At 43.2% G+C, this 25151-nt stretch overlaps 1 long non-coding RNA gene across 5 annotated transcripts in view; it reads right to left on the minus strand.

Moving 5' to 3' along the window:
* Nucleotides 1–750: 750 nt before the first annotated feature.
* LOC110989955 (uncharacterized) overlaps nt 751–25151 on the minus strand; it is a 31978-nt gene continuing 7577 nt past the window's right edge. For 2 of the 5 annotated variants that reach the window (XR_015426852.1, XR_015426851.1), the window contains 7 exons: nt 22630–24613; nt 22371–22465; nt 21675–21756; nt 14238–14269; nt 13836–13917; nt 4403–4434; nt 751–2170 (listed from right to left, as the gene is read on the minus strand). This is a non-coding gene — a long non-coding RNA (uncharacterized LOC110989955). Of the gene's footprint in view, nt 2171–4402; nt 4435–13835; nt 13918–14237; nt 14270–21674; nt 21757–22370; nt 22529–22629; nt 24614–25151 lie in introns of all 5 variants that reach the window. The other 3 variants (XR_015426855.1, XR_015426853.1, XR_015426854.1) reach the window with 3 other exon arrangements.

Here is a 25151-nt window from a genome sequence, read left to right on the forward strand (position 1 = left end):
AAGGGCTCCAATAAGCCCACTGGCAATATGGAACATTAAGAAGCATGTCCTTCAACCCCATGGGATCCTTAGGCCTCTAATACTGATAGTCCCAAGCCCTCAGCCATCCACTCTACCCTTCCTATCAGCTCTCAGACTTCCAGCCCCTAGGCCTTCCACCCTTGCCTATCTCCAGTACAGAGTTTGGCTGAAAAATATTCTAAGTCCAAACAATGGAAGGTTTAACATTTAGAAACGAACACATTTCTTCAAGAAAGTGCCGTGGCATAGCGGTTAAGGACCCTAACTGCAATGCACAAGGACCTGGGTTCAATCCCAGGTGGGCATGCACAATTTTGTTAAAAAACTTAGTATATTAAAAAAAAAAAAAAAAAACCTCCTTTTCCTGGGAACCCCGGGATTTGAACCGGGATCCCCTGGCCTGGCAGCCAGCTTGCTAACCACCAGGCCAATTGCCTCTTGATATAAATCATTTCGGAACTTATATTTAAAGGTTAGGATTGCGCAATTTTGAAAAAGGTCAGAGGGCACAGGTTATTTGCATGTATTTAAATGACAAAAGCAGATATTTGAATATGCCAATAGACAGAATACTCAAAATATTCAGACTTTGCATACATTTCAGTAAGGTCAAACGTACTGTTATTTGCATATACGCGTTTCTATATACATGTAATTTACACTTCCAAATCTTCAGTTTATATCATGTACCTGTCACTAAAAATTCAACTATGTTGGTTGAAACATGAACAAATAACTTGGAGAAAGATTTTGCTAGGATTAAAAACGTCAGGTCCTGAATTTTTTAAATTTTTAACAGAACATCTGACAAATTTTGGTAGTATGCCTCTTATTAAATCTTGCTATGATGGGCAATACAGGTACCTGCTTCTTTGAATAAGAAATTTACAGAAACAGGTTTTGACCAAACGGATTGTTTACTTTTGTCTCTTCTATGCCCATCTTGTCTGTGATGTTCATTTATGATAAAACTCCCACAATTTGAAAAAATAAAGCATAAAAATCTGACATTGCATAAAGCAAATTGAAAGCAGTAAAATTGTACAATATTAACCCTAACAGTCCCAAATCCTCAAATTTTAATACAATTTTACATACACCCGAGAGGGTTAGGGTCAATTCATTATTCCAGTTTCCTTCAGAAATTAAGAGTTCAATAATTGTTTGGAGTTTACATCTGGAAGGAGTGCTTTACGATATGCTTGATATCTTTTTATGAGGCAAAAATACACCCAGGCAAAAACATCTATTCCTTATTCCTAACAAAAAGTCTGAGGGGCCATTCGAAATTTCCAATGTGTTTTAATTTTGATTTTGTCTTTTGAAACTGTGGTTGGGTCAGGGTAAATAATAGAATTTCATTTTTCCAGAAGAAAAGAAAGACAAATAGTTCTTTTGGCTTTCACTACACACCGCGCCAGTGCGATCTTCCATTAACGGATTGAATGACCTATACATCATACACCGTGTGAACTATGGGTGACTGTGGTTTTTAATAGACCTTATAGCCAGTCATCAGCAGGGTACCAGTTGTGTTCATTCATGTTGGGTTTCAGACTGCGTATTTTCAGCAGCATTACCGGGCTGTTCAATAAAGGCAACCCATTCCAGACGCACCAGCGCATTATACACACATAAAAAAAAAGTCACATCAACGTTTTGCCTCTTTTATCTGGGGAGTGCTGTAAATGGGAGTGCTCCAACCAATGTTAAATGTAAACAGTCAATGGGAGAACAGCCACGGATGTGAAAAAGGGCTTTCATGTCTGGACGAAGATTATATCGCAGGCACTGTAACAAGAATTTTTATGTGCAGGACTGCAGTCCAACGCAGTATAATACTCAACGAAACAAATCTGTTGTTTAAAGTTGAAATCAGGGTTGGGTGGTGGGTGGGTCAAGACAATTTTGATCAAAAATCGAAATTAAAAAGCATCAAAAACTTCAAATGGCCCCTGAAACTCTTTCGAACAAAATAAAAAACCCTGAAACTACGTTTACCATCTCAAACTAATCTGTACACTTTTTCTACACATCTAATCTTTGAGCTTTGTAGCACCCTGTCTGTGCTGCCTAGGTTTGTGAAGGGACGGCCCGCAACATATCAGAGTAGAGAGGAACCTCTTCCACCTTGCTGACGTTCTTTTACCTACGGAGAAAAGGAAAACAGCAAGAAATGTTGAGGACTTTATGGTACATGAGCTTTGAAGCTGGCAAGTTAAGAAAAGGTGCAAAGATATCCCATGTGTGAGTATGTTTGATTCCGAAATGAGCAGGAGGGTACTCAATGTAAAAGACAGTGTGCTCTGTCTGTCATCAGGAGAATGCGGAGATTCCACCAGTGATGAAGAAGATTTGTCTGGAGGCGGTGAGATGTGCAGAGGATGCTAACTCTCGATCTAACCAAAAGCACTCAAGCAGAACAAGGGATGCTGGATGATCAACAAGGTACCGGTACATGTATACGTCGGTCCGTCTGAGGGAGTGAATCATGGAAGAAGGTTGTCAAGGATACTGGAGACCCATAGACTGGAAACATGTCCTAAGGTAGAGGAGATCCATCAGACAGGGATGTGAGGATGGGGCACCAGCTGTCGCTGATGTTGAAACCGATGTCTTGGGGGGTCTGCTGTGCTGGAGGATTCTGATGGCTTCCCTGATGTGGCGAGGGTCTGGTGGCCTTGGGTGAGGGAATGCTTGATGATGACAGACTTGTCAACTTCTCCTTTCCTGCCATGGGTACTGTGTTCATTGAGTCTGGTAGGGAGGTCCCTGCTGGTCTCACCGATTGGCAGGGGATCTTGTATACTCCTGACTGGTGCTGTGGATTAGACCGGTCTTTGTGGGAGGTCAACAGGTTCCATGTCTTCATGGTACACTTGAAGGCCTTGCTTGCGGAGGATGCGCTGAACATGATGGGAAGTACTGCCTAAGTAGGGAGCGCGACAGAACTATTGGCCCTAACTAGTTGGCTTTGGGTATAGGTGACCCGTTGGCCGGGGACTGGTTCTAGGGTCTTGAGTCTTAACTTGGCTGGGCTTGTATCCATTCCGCTGTATGTGGTGCCGTTGTGATGACATGGAGTTCTTGAGTGAGACGCTCTTTGCTGCAGACGTTGTATGCCCTGTGAGCAAGGGTCCGACTGACAGAAGACTTGATCTTGGGGTGATTGATGGAAGCGCTGTGGAGGTATTGATCCGTGTGGGTGGGTTGCTGGTAGACTCAGTAAGAGTGCCGTCCTGCTTTCTGGATACCTCGATGTCAAGAAATGATATCCACCATTGGAATATCTGCAGTCTGATGACGACAGACAGAGCATACTGTCCAAAACGTTGAGTACCCTCCGCTTACTTTCAGAACCACACATACTTACACAAGAGATGTTTTGCAAGGTGCTATCACAAACCCTCAATTTAACATTATATTTCATTAAATTAAACATTCAACTTAACATTATAATACATTAAATTATTGGGAAAACTGAACGAGATGTGGGTATATTTTAACCAGGATTTAAAAAGTATGTTCATTTGGCATAGTGAGCTTCAGTGACAACAGACCCTTACTAAAGGAAGCCATTTATGATTGTTTCCAGAATCTGCATTGTACATGTACCTAATAAATTTGTTATTCGGGTGGTGCCAGACTATTTGGAGCTCCATGCCTCACTTTCATTAATTTTGATTTAATTTGCTTTCAAACATACAGATCTGATTCTTTTTCTGCATAAATGAAGATGTCTTTCGGTGCTTTCATTTTTAATCTCAAGTGCAAAACTAAAAACAACCCTCACTTTTCAATTCAATATGGCCGACTTAGGGGGGGGCAGAATGTGCCCCCTCAATACCAGAATATTTGTTCACACACCAAGTCTTCAAAAAATTTTCAAGTAGTTTTGAACATCAGACATATTCCCTTCTCATGCTGTGCTTATTTTTTCAAAACAGCTCATCCAAAAATATCTACTTTCCCCTTTTCCAACTGATGTGCAAAACCATGCAAGCAAGCCAAAGAACCGCGGCATGCCTCTCCCCATCAGTACTGACAGTGTTGCATTTATATTCAAGTCAAGTTTTAAGAATGATTGAGCACAGGAAAGCTGAGTTCAAAAATGGGATAAGGGAGATAAATAGCTCCCCCAGATGTGAAATGGTCTGAAAAAAAAGAAATCCAGCTCTTTTTGGACTATATCCGTGTTTTTTCAAATTGCCAAATTTTTCAAGAGATGTTCTTACAAGACCTTTGCCTGTGAACCGAGTGTTACACATTTTGGTGTACACATCAGAGGAAGTAGCAAAATCTCAGTCCCAATATCAAATATAATGTTGTCCATTTTTCAGAAATTTCCCCAGGGTTTTAGAGAGAACCCACCATGACTTACCCAACATACGAGTACCTTCATAAACGGCAGGCCTGAAAGGAAGACAAGAATAATAAATTCTGTGAAAGTTGCAGTAATTTGATGCAATTCAATTGATACAGGTAGATGTTTGTAAATGACTCCACAAGCACATGTTGACAATGTTCCAAATTTAACAGAGGTATTTTTCAGTAATTTTCAAGTCAAACTTTGGAAGAATAAATTCTTGCAGTGTGTGACCACTCAGCGTGAAATTGCTTAGACTGGAGCTCAAGTTCACCTACTGGTTCATTTTGCCGAGACTACAGATACATGTAGAATTGATCACTCAAGCCTGAATGATTAGAGGCTCAAGTCCATCTGCTCAAGTCCATCATCAAATTGATAAAACCAGACAAAGGATTCGTCACTCAGTCTTAGGTGGTCAGAGGCTCAAGTCCACCAGCTGGTTCATAATAACAAGACCAGAGCAAGGATCGGTCATTCAATCCTGGGTGGTTTGAGGCTGGAATCCACCTGCTGGTTCATATCGATAAAACCAGAACAAGGATTGGTCATTCAATCCTGGGTGATCAGAGGCTAAAGTCAACCTGTTGGTTCATATTGATAAAACCAGAGCAAGGATTGGTCATTTAATCATGGGTGGTTCGAGGGTCGAATCCACCTGCTGGTTCATATTGATGAGACCAGAGCAAGGATTGGTCATTCAATCCTGGGTGATCAGAGGCTCAAGTCGACCTGCTGGTTCATATTGATAAAACCAGAGCATGGATTGGCCACTCAATCCTGGGTGGTTAGAGGCGCAAAGCCACCTGCTGGTTTATATTGATAAAACCAGAGCAAGGATTGGTCATTTAATCATGGGTGGTTCGAGGGTCGAATCCACCTGCCAATTCATATTGATGAGACCAGAGCAAGGATTGGTCATTCAATCCTGGGTGATCAGAGGCTCAAATCCACCTGCTGGTTCATATTGATAAAACCAGAGCATGGATTGGCCACTCAATCCTGGGTGGTTAGAGGCTCAAATCCACCTGCTGTTTCATAATAGGGAGACCAGAGCAAGGATCGGTCATTCAATCCTGGGCAGTTCGAGGCTCAAATCCACCTGCTGGTTCATATCAATAAAACAAGAGCAAGCATTGGTCATTCAATCCTGGTTGGTCAGAGGATCAAGTCCACCTGCTGGTTCATATTGATAAAACCAGAACAAGGATTGGTCATTCAATCCTGGGTGATCAGAGGCTCAAATCCACCTGCTGGTTCATATCGATAAAACCAGAGCCAGCATTGGTCATTCAATCCTGGTTGGTCAGAGGATCAAGTCCACTTGCTGGTTCATATCGATAAAACCAGAGCAAGGATTGGTCATTCAATCCTGGGTGGATAGAGGCTCAAATCCACCTGCTGGTTCATATTGATAAAACCAGAACAAGGATTGGTCATTCAATCCTGGGTGATCAGAGGCTCAAGTCCACCTGCTGGTTCATATTGATAAAACCAGAGCAAGGATTGGTCATTCAATCCTGGGTGGAAAGCGGCTAAAGTCCACCTGCTGGTTTATATTGATATAACCAGAACAAGGATCTGTCACTCAATCCTGGGTGATCAGAGGCTCAAGTCAACCTGCTGGTTCATATTGATAAAACCAGAGCAAGGATCGGTCTTTCAATCCTGCGTGGTTAGAGGATCAAGTCCACCTGCTGGTTCATATTAATAAAACCAGAACAAGGATTGGTCATTCAATCCTGGGTGATCAGAGGCTCAAGTCCACCTGCTGGTTCATATTGATGAGACTAGAGCAAGGATTGGTCGTTCAATCCTGGGCGGTTCGAGGCTCGAATCCACCTGCTGGTTCATATCAATAAAACCAGAGCAAGCATTGATCATTCAATCCTGGTTGGTCAGAGGATCAAGTCCACCTGCTGGTTCATATTGATAAAACCAGAACAAGGATTGGTCACTCAATCCTGGGTGGTTCGAGGTTTGAATCTACCTGCCAATTCATATTGATGAGACCAGAGCAAGGATTGGTCATTCAATCCTGGGTGATTAGAGGCTCGAATCCACCTGCTGGTTCATATTGATAAAACCAGAGCAAGGATTGGTCATTCAATCCTGGGTGGATAGCGGCTCAAGTCCACCTGCTGGTTTATATTGATAAAACCAGAGCAAGGATTGGTCATTCAATCCTGGGTGGTTTGAGGCTCAAATGTACCAGCTGCTTCATATTGATAAAACCAGAGCAATGATTGGTCACTCAATCCTGGGTGATCAGAGGCTCAAGTCCACCTGCTGGTTCATCTTGATAAAACCACAGCAAGGATTGGTCACTCAATCCTGGGCGGTTAGAGGCTCAAGTCTACCTGCTGGTTCATATTGATAAAACCAGAACAAAGATTGGTCACTCAATCCTGGGTGGTTCGAGGTTTGAATCCACCTGCCAATTCATATTGATGAGACCAGAGCAAGGATTGGTCATTCAATCCTGGGTGATCAGAGGCTCAAGTCCACCTGCTGGTTCATATTGAAAAAACAGAGCAAGGATTGGCCACTCAATCCTGGGTGATTAGAGGCTCGAATCCACCTGCTGGTTCATATTGATAAAACCAGAGCAAGGATTGGTCATTCAATCCTGGGTGGATAGAGGCTCAAATCCACCTGCTGGTTCATATTGATAAAACCAGAGCAAGGATTGGTCATTCAATCCTGGGTGATCAGAGGCTCAAGTCCACCTGCTGGTTCATATTGATAAAACCAGAGCAAGGATTGGTCATTCAATCCTGGGTGGAAAGCGGCTCAAGTCCACCTGCTGGTTTATATTGATAAAACCACAGCAAGGATTGGTCACTCAATCCTGGGCGGTTAGAGGCTCAAGTCTACCTGCTGGTTCATATTGATAAAACCAGAACAAGGATTGGTCACTCAATCCTGGGTGGTTTGAGGTTTGAATCCACCTGCCAATTCATATTGATGAGACCAGAGCAAGGATTGGTCATTCAATCCTAGGTGATCAGAGGCTCAAGTCCACCTGCTGGTTCATATTGATAAAACCAGAACAAGGATTGGTCACTCAATCCTGGGTGGTTCGAGGTTTGAATCCACCTGCCAATTCATATTGATGAGACCAGAGCAGGGATTGGTCATTCAATCCTGGGTGATCAGAGGCTCAAGTCCACCTGCTGGTTCATATTGATAAAACCAGAACAAGGATTGGTCATTCAATCCTGGGTGATCAGAGGCTCAAGTCCACCTGCTGGTTCATATTGATGAGACTAGAGCAAGGATTGGTCATTCAATCCTGGGTGATCAGAGGCTCAAGTCCACCTGCTGGTTCATATTGATGAGACCAGAGCAAGGATTGGTCATTCAATCCTGGGTGATCAGAGGCTCAAGTCCACCTGCTGGTTCACATTGAAAAACAGAGCAAGGATTGGTCATTCAATCCTGGGCAGTTCGAGGCTCAAATCCACCTGCTGGTTCATATCGATAAAACCAGAGCCAGCATTGGTCATTCAATCCTGGTTGGTCAGAGGATCAAGTCCACCTGCTGGTTCATATCGATAAAACCAGAGCAAGGATTGGTCATTCAATCCTGGGTGGATAGAGGCTCAAATCCACCTGCTGGTTCATATTGATAAAACCAGAACAAGGATCGGTCACTCAATCCTGGGTGATCAGAGGCTCAAGTCAACCTGCTGGTTCATATTGATAAAACCAGAGCAAGGATCGGTCTTTCAATCCTGCGTGGTTAGAGGCTCAAATCCACCTGCTGGTTCATATCAATAAAACAAGAGCAAGCATTGGTCATTCAATCCTGGTTGGTCAGAGGATCAAGTCCACCTGCTGGTTCATATTGATAAAACCAGAACAAGGATTGGTCATTCAATCCTGGGTGATCAGAGGCTCAAATCCACCTGCTGGTTCATATCGATAAAACCAGAGCCAGCATTGGTCATTCAATCCTGGTTGGTCAGAGGATCAAGTCCACCTGCTGGTTCATATCGATAAAACCAGAGCAAGGATTGGTCATTCAATCCTGGTTGGTTCGAGGCTCAAATCCACCTGCTGGTTCATATTGATATAACCAGAACAAGGATCTGTCACTCAATCCTGGGTGATCAGAGGCTCAAGTCAACCTGCTGGTTCATATTGATAAAACCAGAGCAAGGATCGGTCTTTCAATCCTGCGTGGTTAGAGGATCAAGTCCACCTGCTGGTTCATATTAATAAAACCAGAACAAGGATTGGTCATTCAATCCTGGGTGATCAGACGCTCAAGTCCACCTGCTGGTTCATATTGATGAGACTAGAGCAAGGATTGGTCGTTCAATCCTGGGCGGTTCGAGGCTCGAATCCACCTGCTGGTTCATATCAATAAAACCAGAGCAAGCATTGATCATTCAATCCTGGTTGGTCAGAGGATCAAGTCCACCTGCTGGTTCATATTGATAAAACCAGAACAAGGATTGGTCACTCAATCCTGGGTGATTAGAGGCTCGAATCCACCTGCTGGTTCATATTGATAAAACCAGAGCAAGGATTGGTCATTCAATCCTGGGTGGATAGCGGCTCAAGTTCACCTGCTGGTTTATATTGATAAAACCAGAGCAAGGATTGGTCATTCAATCCTGGGTGGTTTGAGGCTCAAATGTACCAGCTGCTTCATATTGATAAAACCAGAGCAATGATTGGTCACTCAATCCTGGGTGATCAGAGGCTCAAGTCGACCTGCTGGTTCATCTTGATAAAACCACAGCAAGGATTGGTCACTCAATCCTGGGCGGTTAGTGGCTCAAGTCTACCTGCTGGTTCATATTGATAAAACCAGAACAAGGATTGGTCACTCAATCCTGGGTGGTTCGAGGTTTGAATCCACCTGCCAATTCATATTGATGAGACCAGAGCAAGGATTGGTCATTCAATCCTGGGTGATCAGAGGCTCAAGTCCACCTGCTGGTTCACATTGATAAAACCAGAACAAGGATTGGTCACTCAATCCTGGGCGGTTAGAGGCTCAAGTCTACCTGCTGGTTCATGTAGCTGAGATCACCATAAGAATTGATCACTCAATCCTAGAGGGTCTGAGGCTCAAGTCCACCTGCTGGTTTGTGTTGATTAGACCAGAGAAAGGATCGGTCCCTCAATCCTGGGTGGTTAGAGGCTCTAGTCCACCTGCTGGTTTATGTAGCTGAGACCAGCACAAGGATTGATCACTCAATCCTAGAGGGTCTGAGGCTCAAGTCCACCTGCTGGTTTGTGTTGATTAGACCAGAGAAAGGATCGGTCCCTCAATCCTGGGTGGTTAGAGGCTCTAGTCCACCTGCTGGTTTATGTAGCTGAGACCAGCACAAGGATTGATCACTCAATCCTAGAGGGTTTGTGGCTCAAGTCCACCTGCTGGTTTGTGTTGATTAGACCAGAGAAAGGATTGGTCAACTTAATCCTGGGCGGTTAGAGGCTCAAGTCCACCTGCTGGTTCATGTTGCTGAGACCCGAGCAAGGATTACTCCAGCCGTGGTAGTTAGGGGCTGAAGAGCTTTACTTGTCAATCAAGCCTGCATACTTTGAAGCTTAAGTCCATCAGCTGGTTGATGCTGAAGAGATCAGACCATTGATTGGTCACTCAATCTTAGAAGGACTGAGTCTCACGTCCACCTGCTGGTTCATACTGCTGAAAGTAGACCCAGGGTTGGTCACTCAAGCCTGGATGGTTTGATGTTGAAGTCCAGCCGTTTCTGAGACTAGAGCTAAGGTTTGTTATTGAAACTTGGATGGTCTGAGGTTCAAATTCACCCAAGTCTCGTAAAAGGCTCAAGAACTAGGACTGGTCACTCAAGCTAGAGGATTGAGGTTCATTCCAACCTGCTGGTTCATGATGCCGAGACCAGAGATAAGGTTGGTCACTCAAGCCTAGATGGTTTGAGGCTTAAATTCACTCAAGTCTCACAAGAGGCTCAAAAGCTAGAACTTGTCACTCAGATCATGCCAGGATGGTGCACATGGCTTTATTGAACAAAACAAGCTTTTTCATATTGCTTTGACTGAAGCAAGAATTGATCACTCAGGGCTGGATGGTTTGAGGCTCGAGTCCACCAGCTGGTTGATGTTGCTGAGACAAGAGCTAGGGTTGTCATTCAAGCGGAATTGTTTGAGGCTCAAATTTACTCAAGTCTCTTAAGCGGCTCAAGAACTTGGACTGGTCACTCAAGTCTGGATGGTTTGAGTCAGAAGTCCAGCCATTGCTGAGACTAAAGCTATGATGTTCATACTCTCACATGCATCAGCTGGCTCAAGTTGATGAGACTAAAGCTAGAATTGGTTGCGTATGCCTGGAAGATTAAATGCTCAAGTCCACCTGCTGGTTCACATTGGATCCATGAACAAGATCTTCATCATTTTTACCTCAATCTATGCTTGTAATGAAAGCATAACAGATGGGGTTCTTTACTGCAATACTTACAGAAATATAATGGGGATTCACGATGACTTGAAATAATCAAGTGGAACCACAAAAGGCAACAACAGTGAACCCCGGCTGGGAAAGATGAATGTGGAATACAGCATTTTGCTGTAAAACAACTCGATCAAATGTGCACGTAATATTTAAAACAACTTCACCTGTCAAAGATCAAGCTTATCTTCTGCTTTGACTAAAACATGTCAGTCACTCTCTGGTTTTGAATCCGATGAGGTCAAACTGTGCAAACTATGCGAACCTTTTTATACTCTCAGTAAACTTTGACAACCAGTTTAAGATACAAAATGGAAATTAAATTAAACTTCCTAATGGTTGAAAGGTGGGTACGATTAGGGAAGGCGTCCAAAATATTTTTATCGGCGCGCCGCGATCCGCTTCAATGCGCCGCACAGTGCTGAACGGCTCCGCACTCCAGCCTCCTGAGACCCGCCAATGACTGGCACCGTGCAGCGCTGGTGGGAAACATGCATAACAATGGTGTCTGTCATAAACAAGCTGTCTAAACATGCAATCAACGCAGCATCCCGCAGCATGCTGATGTTTTAAGTTCTTCTGCAGATCATTTTCATTAAGAAAAACATGGAAAAAGCTTGATCGTAAATTTGGATCGACTAGAAAAAGCAAAGTGTTTGCCATTTAGAGTGAATTTGATGTCTGATTTTCTGAAATGCATTTTTTTCACTCTTAAAACAAGTTATCTTACCTCTGAAGAAAAGTCTTTCTCAATAACTGACAAAAAAAATTATTACAAGTGTGTGGAATAACGTTACATAAAACGGCCGTTAAAAAGCTTGGGATAATCCCGCCAGCACGCGCTTGCTGGGATTTCTCATAGTCAGCTCCTGCCTGAGCAATGCCTAGGGAAAACGCTACTACATACGGGGTACACGACATACAGCCACCGTGTTGGCAGAGTTGCAACGCTAATGTCAACGTGATTCTGACAATCAAGCACATCATGATTGATCGTACAAGCGAGGATTGGGAAGAGAATAACCCAGACAGCTTTTGGCTTCCCTTCACTGAATTTCCTCACCACAGATGACCTGGATTCTGTCAAAAAACTATCCTCGGACACTGGAGGCTGTGTGTGAACGCTTACATTTACAGTACATGTAATGTTAGGCTACTTTCATGTCGGTAATTGGCCGCCTGCACTCGGCGAGTAGGCCCAGTAAGGCGACCATTAGGAACTATCTTATTTGTTTGCTCAAAGTGGCTGAATGATTTCGCACGTGACTTTTAGCTGGTTTTAGTGGGTTAATTTGTCCATTCCTTGAGACCCCCAATCAATCGAAATGTACATGTAGGATATAGCACTGGATGGATAAGGCAGTTGATTTCTTTGTACATCATCGAGGCATTCCTGAAAGTATGAGAAAGGTAGGGGCCTCACTGACTGAGTACATGTATATTTGAACATTTGACGACATAAAATGATGAATATTTATGCCAGCACAGAAGCAACAATGACACGTATGATTCAGAGCGAACTGCGCATGTCCCATTTTTAGGGTCATTTGCATAAGTGATGAGGGCCACAAGAATTCGTGCCAGGCAAGCAGCTGCTTCATTTCATGAAATTTACGTCACATTTTTACCTTTTGGAAATAAAAATCCCTGCCCAAAATATTTTCATGGTAAGATAAGGCCTTTTCCTGTTTTGTGAAAATAAAATTGAGATACATTGTATAGTACAAGTGTGGTCAGAACTAGTCATTTTTATGAAAAGCTCTTCGCGTAAGCGGTTGTTTGCTTATGTTTTGGGGAAATTTGTGAAGGCTCGAAACAAAGAATTTGAAGTTTTCTTACATGTACTATACATGCGTGAACCACATGAACCTGTACACCGGCTCCATGTACATGTACGTCAGTGTGCGCTTAACGGGCTGCATTGTGCCGTGTATGCACAGCATGTGACTTGATCGGTTTTGTGCATGTAGATCGAGCTGCGCAGAAGTATCAAATGTAATCCATGAAAGTCGAACAAAAAATTATTTTGTGTAGTTGCTAAGGACAATGCCGTATGGTTCACCAGGGTCTGATCAAGTAACCGCCGCCAATGGTCGAAGTCGTTAATTTCCAGGCGTCTAATGGGAGTGAAACATATTGTGATGAAATGGGTCAAAATGAAAAATTACGAGTTAGAAAAGTTGTGGGCATGGAACTGCAATATTGAAGGTAAATCCACGTCATTAAAACCAAGATCAAAAATTATTTTCTTGATGAAACCTTGCCCATTAAGATGCACGCCTCAAAACAACGGTGAAAATAAAACACAAAATGCCCCAGTACCAGAAATAAAGCAACCATGTTAGTTCTGGTTCCGTGTTTTGACGCTTTTAATGCTGGAATCTAGTATGCTAAGTGAACAGTTGTTAAAGTAAAAATGGACGGGGGCTCACTGCCAAAATAAAAGAGGAGCCTGGGAACTTGCTGGAACACGCGATATCTACATGGAGCCTGTGTCTTCAGCCTAGGAGATCAGCTTATAGAGCACTCGCAGTTTTACGTGCACATGACAGGGATTGCTTCAGCGTTGATAGGCTGACAGGAAAGATGGGGCACATTGCCAAGCACAGTCACTGAGCCTTCCCTGTTCCCCCAAAAAACCCAATGTCAGGTCAGTGGCTTTGGTTGTTGAATGACAGTAAATGAGGTAATCTTTTCGGGCGGTCGAGTCGCGCCAATAACTAATCTTCAAAGCCCACTGCGGCGAGCTGAGCAGCTTACGTGCGGGGCGCTCTATTAACGTAACCAATGCCACCAACACAATAGCTTATCCTTAATGAGCTGTGGCCTGAGCTAGAACGCCGCACCACGCCGCGCTCACCTAGATCGTCCGAGGGGATAATAAGCCGCCGCAAAGTCGCAGCCTTGCACCACGGCGCGCCAAATAACTGAATTTGGACGCCGCCCCTTAGAACAAGTTGGACTGATGAATTTGGTTAACGACAGTTTAATTAACATCACCTGAATGATGGATGGTTTGGAACATCTAGTCAATGGACGAAATTCCAGACTTCAATGCCCCTTCCAAAAGTTTTCCACAAATCTGAATTAGAAAGAAAAGATCCACATTTAATACTTTTACTACTGACAACAAAAGAATCAACAGATTTTTATATAGGATCGATCAACTCAATAGTCTGAAAAAAAAGAAATCTAGCTCTTTTAGGACTAAATCCATTTTTTCAAATTGCCAAATTTTTCAAGAGAAGTTCTTACAAGACCTTTGCCTGTGAACAGAGTGTTATACATTTTGGTGAACACATCAGAGGAAGTAGCAAAATCTCAGTCCCAACATCAAATCTAATGTTGTCCAATATTTCACAAATTTCCCCAGGGTTTTAGAGAGAACCCACCATGACTTACCCAACATATGAGTACCTTCATAAACGGCAGACCTGAAAGGAAGACAAGAATAATAAATTCTGTGAAAGTTGCAGTAAGTTGATGCAATTCTATTGATACATGCACATATTTGTAAATGACTCCATAAGTAAATGTTGACATTGTTTATCATGATGAATGGAGTTCCAAATTTACCAGAGGTATTTTTCAGTAATTTTCAAGTCAAACTTTGGAAGAATAAATTCTTGCAGTGTGTGACGACTCCATGTGAAATTGCTTAGACTGGAGCTCAAGTTCACCTACTGGTTCATTTTGCCGAGACTACAGATACATGTAGAATTGATCACTCAAGCCCGAATGATTAGAGGCTCAAGTCCATCTGCTGGTTCAAATTGATAACGCCAGACAAAAGATTGGTCACTCAGTCTTAGGTGGTCAGAGGCTCAAGTCCACCTGCTGGTTCATAATGACAAGGCCAGAGCAAGGATTGGTCATTCAATCCTGGGTGGTTCGAGGCCTGAATCCACCTGCTGGTTCATATCAATAAAACCAGAGCAAGCATTGGTCATTCAACTCTGGTTGGTTAAAAGATGAAGTCCACCTGCTGGTTCATATCAATAAAACCAGAGCAAGCATTGGTCATTCAATCCTGTGCGGTAAGAGACTCAAATCCACCTGCTGGTTCATATTGATAAAACCAGAATAAGGATTGGTCATTCATTCATATTGATGGGACTAGAGCAAGGATTGGTCACTCAATCCTGGGTGGTTAAAGGGTCAAGTCCACCTGCTGGTCTATATTGATGAGACCAGAGCAAGGATTGGTCATTCGATCCTGGGTGGTAAGAGACTCAAATCCACCTGCTGGTTCATATTGACAAAACCAGAGCAAGGATTGGTCATTCAATTTTGGGCGGTTAGAGGCTCAAGTCTACCTGCTGGTTCATGTAGCTAAGACCAGCACATGGATTGATCGCTCAATCCTAGACGGTTTGAGGCTCAAGTCCACCTGCTGGTTCATGATGATTAGACCACAGAAAGGATTGGTCACTCAATCCTGGGTGGTTAGAGGCTCAAGTCCACCGGCTGGTTTATGTAGCCGAGACCAGCACAAGGATTGATCACTCAATCCTAGAGGGTTTGAGTCTCACGTCCACCTACTGGTTCATGCTGATTAGACCAGAGAAAGGATTGGTTACTCAATCCTGGGCAGTTAGAGGCTCAAGTCCATGTGCTGGTTCATGATAAAACCAGAGCAAGGATTGGTCACTCAATCCTGGGTGATCAGAGGCTCAAGTCCACCTGCCAGTTCATATTGATAAAACCAGAGCAAGGATTGGTCATTCAATCCTGGGTGGTAAGAGACACAAATCCACCTGCTGGTTCATATTGATAAAACCAGAGCAAGGATTGGTCACTCTATCCTGGGTGATCAGAGGCTCAAGTCCACCTGCTGGTTCATATTGATGAGACCAGAGCAAAGATTGGTCATTCAATCCTGGGTGGTTAGAGGCTCGAATCCACCTGCTGGTTCATATTGATGGGACTAGAGCAAAGAGTGGTCACTCAATCCTGGGTGGTTAAAGGGTCAAGTCCACCTGCTGGTCTATATTGATGAGACCAGGGCAAAGATTGGTCACTCAATCCTGGGTGGTTAGAGGCTCGAATCCACCTGCTGGTTTATATTGATAAAAGCAAAGCAAGGATTGGTCACTCAATCCTGGGTGATCAGAGGTTAAGGTCCACCTGCTGGTTCATATTGATAAAACCAGAGCAAGGATTGGTCATTCAATCTCTGGTGGTAAGAGACTCAAATCCACCTGCTGGGTCATATTGATAAAACCAGAGCAAGGATTGGTCACTCAATCCTGGGTAATCAGAGGCTCAAGTCCACCTGTTAGTTCATATTGCTGAAACCAGAGCAAGGATTGGTCATTCAATCCTGGGTGGTAAGAGACTCAAATCCACCTGCTGGTTCATATTGATAAAACCAGAACAAGGATTGGTCCCTCAATCCTGGGTGGTTAGAGGCTCAAGTCCATCAGCTGGTTCATGTTGGTTAGACCAGAGAAAGGATTGTTCACTCAATCCTGGGTGGTTAGAGGCTCAAGTCCATCTGCTGATTCATGTTGGTTAGACCAGAGAAAGGATGGTTCACTCAATCCTGGGTGGTTAGAGGCTCAAGTCCACCTGCTGGTTCATGTTGATGAGACCAGCACAAGGATTGATCGCTCAATCCTAGACGGTTTGAGGCTCAAGTCCACCTACTGGTTCATGCTGATTAGACCAGAAAGAGGATAGGTCAATCAATCCTGGGCGGTTAGAGGCTCAAGTCCATCTGCTGGTTCAGGTTGGTTAGACCACAGAAAGGATTGTTCACTCAATCCTGGTCGGTTAAAGGCTCAAGTCCACCTGCTGGTTCACGTTGATGAGACCAGAGAAAGGATTGGTCACTCAATCCTGGGTGGTCAGACGCTTAGTCCACCTGCTGGTTCATTTCTATAAGACCCAGAGCAAGGATTGGCCACTCAATCTTGGGTGGTGTCAGGCTCACGTCCACCTACTTCTTTTGTTGCTAAAGGCGGAGCTAGGATTTTTCAACCAAGCCTGGGTGATAAGAGGATCAAGTCCACCTGCTGGTTCATGTTGCTGAGACCCGAGCAAGGATTACTCCAGCTGTGGTGGTTAGGGGCTGAAGAGCTTTACTGGTAAATCAAGCCTGCATACTTTGAAACTTAAGTCCATCAGCTGGTTGATGCTGAAGAGATCACACCAATGATTGGTCACTCAATCTTAGAAGGACTGAGTCTCAAGCCCACCTGCTGGTTCATACTGCTGAAAGTAGACCCAATGTTGTTCACTCAAGCCTGGATGGTTTGATGTTGAAGTCTAGCCGTTTCTGAGACTAGAGCTAAGGTTTGTTATTGAAACTTGGATGGTCTCAGAATCAAATTCACGCAAGTCTCGTAAACGGCTCAAGAACTAGGACTGGTCAATCAAGCTAGAGGATTGAGGTTCATTCCAACCTGCTGGTTCATGATGCCGAGACCAGAGATAAGGTTGGTCACTCAAGCCTAGATGGTTTGAGGCTTAAATTCACTCGAGTCTCACAAGAGGCTCAAAAGCTAGAACTTGTCACTCAGATCATGCCCGGATGGTGCACATGGCTTTATTGAACAAAACAAGCTTTTTCATATTGCTTTGACTGAAGCAAGAATTGATCACTCAGGGCTGGATGGTTTGAGGCTCGAGTCCACCAGCTGGTTGATGTTGCTGAGACAAGAGCTAGGGTTGTCATTCAAGCGGGATTGTTTGAGGCTCAAATTTACTCAAGTCTCTCAAGCGGCTCAAGAACTTGGACTGGTCACTCAAGTCTGGATGGTTTGAGGCAGAAGTCCAGCCATTGCTGAGACCGAGGCTATGATGTTCATACTCTCACATGCATCAGCTGGTTCAAGTTGATGAGACTAAAGCTAGAATTGGTTGCGTATGCATGGAAGATTAGATGCTCAAGTCCACCTGCTGGTTCACATTGGATCCATGAACAATATCTTCATCATTTTTACCTCAATCTATGCTTGTAATGAAAGCATAATAGATGGGGTTCTTACTGCAATACTTACAGAAATGTAATGAAGACTCTTCATCGTCAGGGATTTATGATGACTTGAAATAAGAAAACGGACCCACAAAAGGCAACAACAGTGAACCCCGGTTGGGAAAGATGAATGTGGAATACAGAATTTTGCTGTAAAACAACTGGATCAAATGTGCCCGTAATATTTAAAACAACTTCAACCGTCAAAGATCAAGCTTATCTTCTGCTTTGACTAAAACATGTCGGTCTCTCTTTGGTTTTGAATCTGATGAGGAAAAACTGTGCAAACTCTACCAACCTTTTTACACTCTCAGTAAACTTTGACAACCAGTTTAAGATACAAAATGGAAATTAAATTAAACTTCATAATGGTTGAAAGCTAGGCTAAGGTGGGTACACTTAGGGAAGGCGTCCAAAATATTTTTATTGGCGCGCCGTGATCCACTTCAATGCGCCGCACAGCGCTGCACGGCTCCGCACTCCAGCCTCCTGAGACCCATCGATGTGTGGCGCAATGTGCAGCGCTGGTGGGAAACAAGCATAACAATGGTGTCATGGCTAAGCGCACTTCATTAACAAGCTGTCTAAACATGCAATCAACACAGCATCCCGCAGTATGCTGATGTTTTAAGTTTTTCTGCAGATCATTTTCATCACGAAAAACATGGAAAAAGCTTGACCGTAAATTTGGATCGACTATAAAAAGCATAGTGTTTGCCATTTAGAGTGAATTTGATGTCTAATTTTCTGAAACGCATTTTTTTCACTCTTAAAACGAGTTATCTTACCTCTGAAGAAAAGTCTTTCTCAATGATTGACAAAAAAAATTATTACAAGTGTGTGGAATAACAATCCAGAATGCAGTGTGTGTTACATAAAACGGCCGTTAAAAAGCTTGGGATTTTCCCGTGAGCATGCGCTTGCTGGGATTTCTCATTGTCAGCTCCTGCCAGAGCAATGCCTAGGGAAAAGGCTACTACATACGGGGTACAAGACATACAGCCACCGTGTTGGCAGAGTTGCAACGCTAATGTCAACATGATTCTGACAATCAAGCACATCATGATTGATCATACAAGCGAGGATTGGGAAGAGAATAACCTAGACAGCTTTTGGCTTCCCTTCACTGATTTTCCTCACCACAGATGACCTGGATTCTGTCAAAACACCATCCTCAGACACTGGAGGCTGTGTGTGAACGCTTACACGTACAGTATATGTAATGTTAGGCTACTTTCATGTCGGTAATTGGCCGCATGCACTTGGCGAGTTGCTCAAAGTGGCTGCATGATTTCGCAGGTGACTTTTGGCTGGTTTTAGTGGGTTAATTTGTCCATTCCTTTAGACCCCCAATCAATTGAAATGTAGGATATAGCACTGGATGGATAAGGCAGTTGATTTTCTTTGTACGTCATCGATGGTCTCCTGAGAGTATGAGAAAGGTAGGGGCCTCACTGACTGAGTACATGTATATTTGAACATTTGACGACATAAAATGATGAATATTTATGCTAGCACAGAAGCAACAATGACACGTATGATTCAGAGCGAACTGCGCATGTCCCATTTTTAGGGTCATTTGCATAAGTGACGAGGGCCATAAGAATTTGTGCCAGGCAAGCAGCTGCTTCATTTCATGAAATTTACGTCACATTTTCACCTTTTGGAAATAAAAATCCCTGCCCCAAATATTTTCATGGTAAGATAAGGCCTTTTCCTGTTTTGTGAAAATAAAATTGAGATACATTGTATAGTAAAAGAGTGGTCAGAACTAGTCATTTTTGTGAAAAGCTCTTCGCGTAAGCGGTTGTTTGCTTATGTTTTGGGGAAATTTGTGAAGGCTCGAAACAAAGAATTCGAAGTTTTCTTACATGTACTATACATGCGTGAACCACATGAACCTGTACACCGGCTCCATGTACATGTACGTCAGTGTGCGCTTAACGGGCTGCATTGTGCCATGTATGCACAGCATGTGACTTGATCAGTTTTGTGCATGTAGATCGAGCTGCGCAGAAAGTATCAAATGTAATCCATGAAAGTCAAAAAAAATTATTTTGTGTAGTTGCTACAGACAATTCCGTATGAATAACGAGGGTCTGATCAAGTAACCGCCACCAACAGTCGAAGTCGTTAATTTTCAGGTGTCTAATGGGAATGAAACATATTGTGATGAAATGGTTCAAAATGAATAATCACAAGTTAGAAAAGTTGTGGGCATGGAACTGCTATATTAAGGGTAAATCCATGTTATTAAAACTAACATCATTAAAATAATTTTCTTAATGAAAACCTTACCCATTGGTGACAAACAGTAAGATGCATGCCTCAAAACAACAGTGAAAATAAAACCCAAAATGCCCCAGTACCAGAAATAAAGCAACCATGTTAGTTCTGGTTCCATGTTTGACGTTTTTAATGCTGGAATCTAGTATGCTAAGTGAACAGTTGTTAAAGTAAAAATGGACGGGGGCTCACTGCCAAGATAAGAGAGGAGCCTGGGAACTTGCTGGCACACGCGATATCTACATGGAGCCTGTGTCTTCAGCCTAGGAGATCGGCTTATAGAGCACTCTTGGTTTTACGAGCACATGACAGGGATTGCTTCGGCGTTCATAGGCCAATTTTGGTGGGAGGTGGAAAAAATGCATATATGCGGGGCCAACGGCACATAGCCGGCTCTGCGTGTAAAGTATCTCACAGAGAGTTGTTTGTCTGGTTCTTACGTCGCCATGCAAACGTGAATCCGACGATCAAGCACATAAATCTCGTAACATCTGAGCTCGTATGACACATTTTCCCTCACGGGAATGTGCACAATTCCGTCGGGACTGGCAAATTTATGCTTGTCTAAGCCAGAGTCTCGTCTTACCAAGAGTCGACTGTATTTTTGACACTCTCAAAATGGCCCTGTGTGTTCTAAGCAACAAGGCCGTTATCGAATGCACAGAACAACCTTCCAATGGGTACGGGAATTCGGTTGAATTGCCCGAAAGAAAAGCAAACTGACTCGTGATCCATGGAAATGCAGTTTGTGATTTAATTTTAATGCATCTATTTTACGTGTTTTAAAAACAAATTTATATTCAGCGAAATAAAAATACTTTGGAAGCACAAAAAATAGCAGCAGAGTACGTTGGAAAATCACACGAAAGTCCTCGTCGATGTCAGGGCGCATTGAGCAGAGAAACCACGTATAGCTCACTACATGTACACAACTGACATGTCTAGTTCCTCTCCCAATATGTACATATACATTGCAAAGAATAGAGACTGCGAGCCAGACTAATGCCTGAGATTCCCCAGCAACAACAGAAAATGGGCAGCACTGTAATACAGGTACCAGTACGTGAAACTTTTCTGAGCACCAAGTCGATGTCAGGAACACAAGATTTTGTATATACAATATACATTGTATTTTTAGAAGGGGGACCAACGCTGACAGGAAAGATGGGGCACATTGCCAAGCACAGCCACTGAGCCTTCCCTGTTCCCCCCAAACCCAATGTCAGGTCAGTGGCTTTGGTTGTTGAATGACAGTAAATGAGGTAATCTTTTCGGGCGGTCGAGTGGCGCCAATAACTAATCTTCAAAGCCCGCTGAGGCAAGCTGAGCAGCTTAAGCGTGGGGCACTTTAGTAACATAACAACGCCACTAAAACAATAGCTTATCCCTAATGAGCTGTGGCCTGAGCTAGAACGCCGCACCACGCCGCGCTCACTTAGATCGTCCGGGGGATAATAATCCGCCGGAAAGTCGCAGTCTTGCACCGCGGCGCGCCAATTAACTGAATTTGGACGCCGCCCCTTAGAACAAGTTGGACTGATGAATTTGGTTAACGACAGTTTAATTAACATCACCTGAATGATGGATGGTTTGGAACATCTAGTCAATGGACGAAATTCCAGACTTCAATGCCCCTTCCAAAAGTTTTCCACAAATCTGAATTAGAAAGAAAAGATCCAGATTTAATACTTTTACTAGCGACAACAAAAGAATCAACAGATTTTTATATAGGATTGGTCAAATGAAAGCAGAGCAGGACGGAATGATTGCACAGATCCATCAATCACACCAAAGCATTGTCTGTACATGTACAACACGGTTGTGCAATCAGCCAAGGATCCGAAAAATAAAACATACAACATGAGACAGTGTGAAGGTTGACGTCCAAGAAAGTGATATTCCCTGACTCAAGACTAACTTTTGCTCTTTGTCCCAAGTAGATACTAGAGTGCTTGAGAAAAAAGCAAGCTAGGGTTGATGCAGAAGTGGTCTTTTGAGAATCATAAGGCCGCTTCAAATACTTCGGGTAAATGCAACAGCAAAGTAAATCAGATACTAAGAACAGAGACATCACTACAAGCCCCCCCCAAAAAAAACTACAGAGAAAAAGAAAAAAACAGGGGTGTGTAATAGTCCATCTTGGTCTGGGTCAGTGTGAACTCTGACCAAACCCCACTGTGTGTTCTCCTCTGGAAAATAAGGGCATCCAAAGTGCCCCAGCTGCAAAGTTAACCCCACTCACGCCGGTAAGTAAAAGTGAAAATTCTCACCTAGCTGTTACCCTCAACTTGCAGACTGCACTTCAGTGATGTGTCTTGATTCCAACAGGTGCCCTATGGTGTCAGCGTCAGGACATTCACAAGTACTGCAGGCAGAAAGGTAGACGAGTCAGGATACTCAATCATGTCACACGAGTCAGGCATCAGCGCTGTGAATCTAACAAGAAATTCAACACATGGACATTAAACTTTGCTGGGCAGAAGAATCATACACTTGAGCCTGGTATTACCAAGGCTCAAAATATCCCACCGAGTCCAATTTCCCCCTGTGACTCCGACTGGAGAGACAGGAAAGCTTGATGCTGCCGTGTTGTGGAACACGTTGTGAATGTTGTCCCAAGAGTACGTGCAATCTGAAGTAAAATGAAAACGTGAACCTTAGATTAGTGGGGGAGGATTTATCTAGTTCAACTGGTACCATACATTGTACAATCGACTCTCGTTATTACGAAATCCACGGGACCAAGTAGAATTGTTCGTTGTATCCAAAATCCCTTGTAGGCGGAACGCAGTGCAATGGCTTCCGTGTATTGCATGAACAGGTCCATTGTGTACACTGCCATGCAAGGTATATGTACATGCATACGTGTGAACCTGGTTGATATTCAAAAAGATCTCTCGGATAAATCAAATACATTGTGTTTAGAATAATAAGCTTCACTGTCATATGACAACATGTTCAATTAAAAAAAACAAATACATGTGAAAGCATCGATCCAGGGATTTTTTAGGACTTTCGATCACCATGGATGACGACAAAGCTAACAGTAACTCAACGGCATGTAGGCCTGTGCACGTGTACCTGCAAGAATGTGAAGACTCATCAATTGGAGCCCCCATCCATGTATAAGTAGTCTTTCTAACACAATTGTGTCATGGAGAGATCTTTTCATTTAATTTTCCATTTGTCTTTGATTTTCGACTCTAGCTGCATGACATGATTGGCAACGGTTCGGCCCAAAAGAAACCGGTGTGGTACACTGCACACGCATTTTCACCAACGCAATTCACGAACGCTCATTATAAGTGGGTGGTTGACTTTGATGATTCAGCCAACGGATTCACAATAATCTTTCACACAGATTTGTGTTTGTTATACGGTAACTGGAATTTTGTTACGGCCGATTTTGTAATAACGAGAGTGGAGTTTTTCTGAAAGGTTGTCACAAAGGATGGTAACACGTCCCATGGTTTGCTTTGGGGATGGTCTCTCTGTTGAACAAATGACAGATACAACACAATTAGGAACTGGTGAAGAAATTGCTTACGGTAGATTGAAAGATTTGAAACAGTGCCCTCAAGAATTCCATGGATGGTGCTGCCTTATTTGAGATTTCACAACCTGTTTCTTCCAAGGTTCAAGGGTTCCTGTGCAAATGACAGGGATAAACTGTTTCGACTTTATTTTTGCCCCAGGTCAGCAAAGAAAAAGTTGAACAATTCCAACCATGAGGACCTAGTTGAGTTGACAACACACACACAGCACACTGTCGGTGGTGTAAGCTCCAAGTGGGCATCTCGGTAAAGCAAGCGACGACACACCTGTAGATTTTCCTTCCCCAGATAATTCATCGGAACTGCAAAGAAAAATGGTTTGAGACTTTAGCGTAAAGACGCAGTGGAGGTTATTTGGCCTGACATTCCAACTGAGGGGGTCACCATTGTCTGCAGCCAGCAAGGTGACACTGAGTTGAACAAGTTAGGAGCATGGTTGGTACATGACCTATGTGTACCACTACAGTTGCATCAATGAAGATTGTTTCAAGTGTGAAACTACAAATTCCCACAACACGGCACCTGCCGCTAGAAGACTGGTGACTCATGATATGATCTAATACAGGGCTTCCCCTGCCCATTCAAATGTAAAGCATCCCATCTCACTCATTTTCATGACCATACACCTGTAAGCGGTTAATTTTTGGCCAATGCTAGCACCTTGCACAAAAAAAATGAAAATCAAAGATTTAAAGAGAAAATAAACAACCCCGGTCTGAGGATGTCCTGAGTGGCAAAGAAGGTCACGAATGCGAGACTTGAGGAAATGAAATTAGAGTGAATGTTCACAGAGCCATAACAAGAAATTGATTCCAGTCACCTTGATCATGGTAATTCATTTCTATATCTTTCACAATTTAGAACTATACTGGGCCAGAAATAAAGGAAAGACAAGCTTGCCTGGGCTTTGAATTGAACTGACTTGGGTGGAGCTCTTTAATGTCACAGAAGTTAACATTCTGGTGGTCACAAAAGGAAAGTGTGGTTATTGGAGAGGCAAAATGGATTGGCTTTATCAAGGTAGACCTACATGTACATGTATGAGACATCTTCTCCTCTGTATCAACAAAGCACAGGAAATACGAGGTGAAAGTTACGAGTTGAAGAAAAAGCAACTTTGCGAAGTTCCACTCGCCTGCTAAGTCAAGTCAAACTATGAAGCACGTCTGGTCAAATTTAAAGTCATTTTTGCTCAAATGAGAATCAATCACTTCATAAAATATGAAAGTGATGCGGATGAAATCCTAAAAGAAAACATATGGAACTTTTCCAAAATGCAACTCCTGTGGTTCAGTTCTGCAGCCATTTCATTCTCTCCCATTCCAAAACTGGTCTGGTCATCTTACCGTTATTATTTTATTTGTAATTATATCGGATATTGGATTTCTCAAAAAAACCCAAAGCACAATAGCTCTGAAGCCTGAAGAAACCTGTAGAGAGGAGACGATGAGAAGCAGTTACAGGTTTAGAGGTTGAAGGAAAACTCCAGAGGAATAT

Source organism: Acanthaster planci, linkage group LG10 (assembly GCF_054643075.1).
Source record: "Acanthaster planci isolate LZ-2023a linkage group LG10, COTS_SCS, whole genome shotgun sequence".
Taxonomy (NCBI): Eukaryota; Metazoa; Echinodermata; class Asteroidea; order Valvatida; family Acanthasteridae; genus Acanthaster; species Acanthaster planci.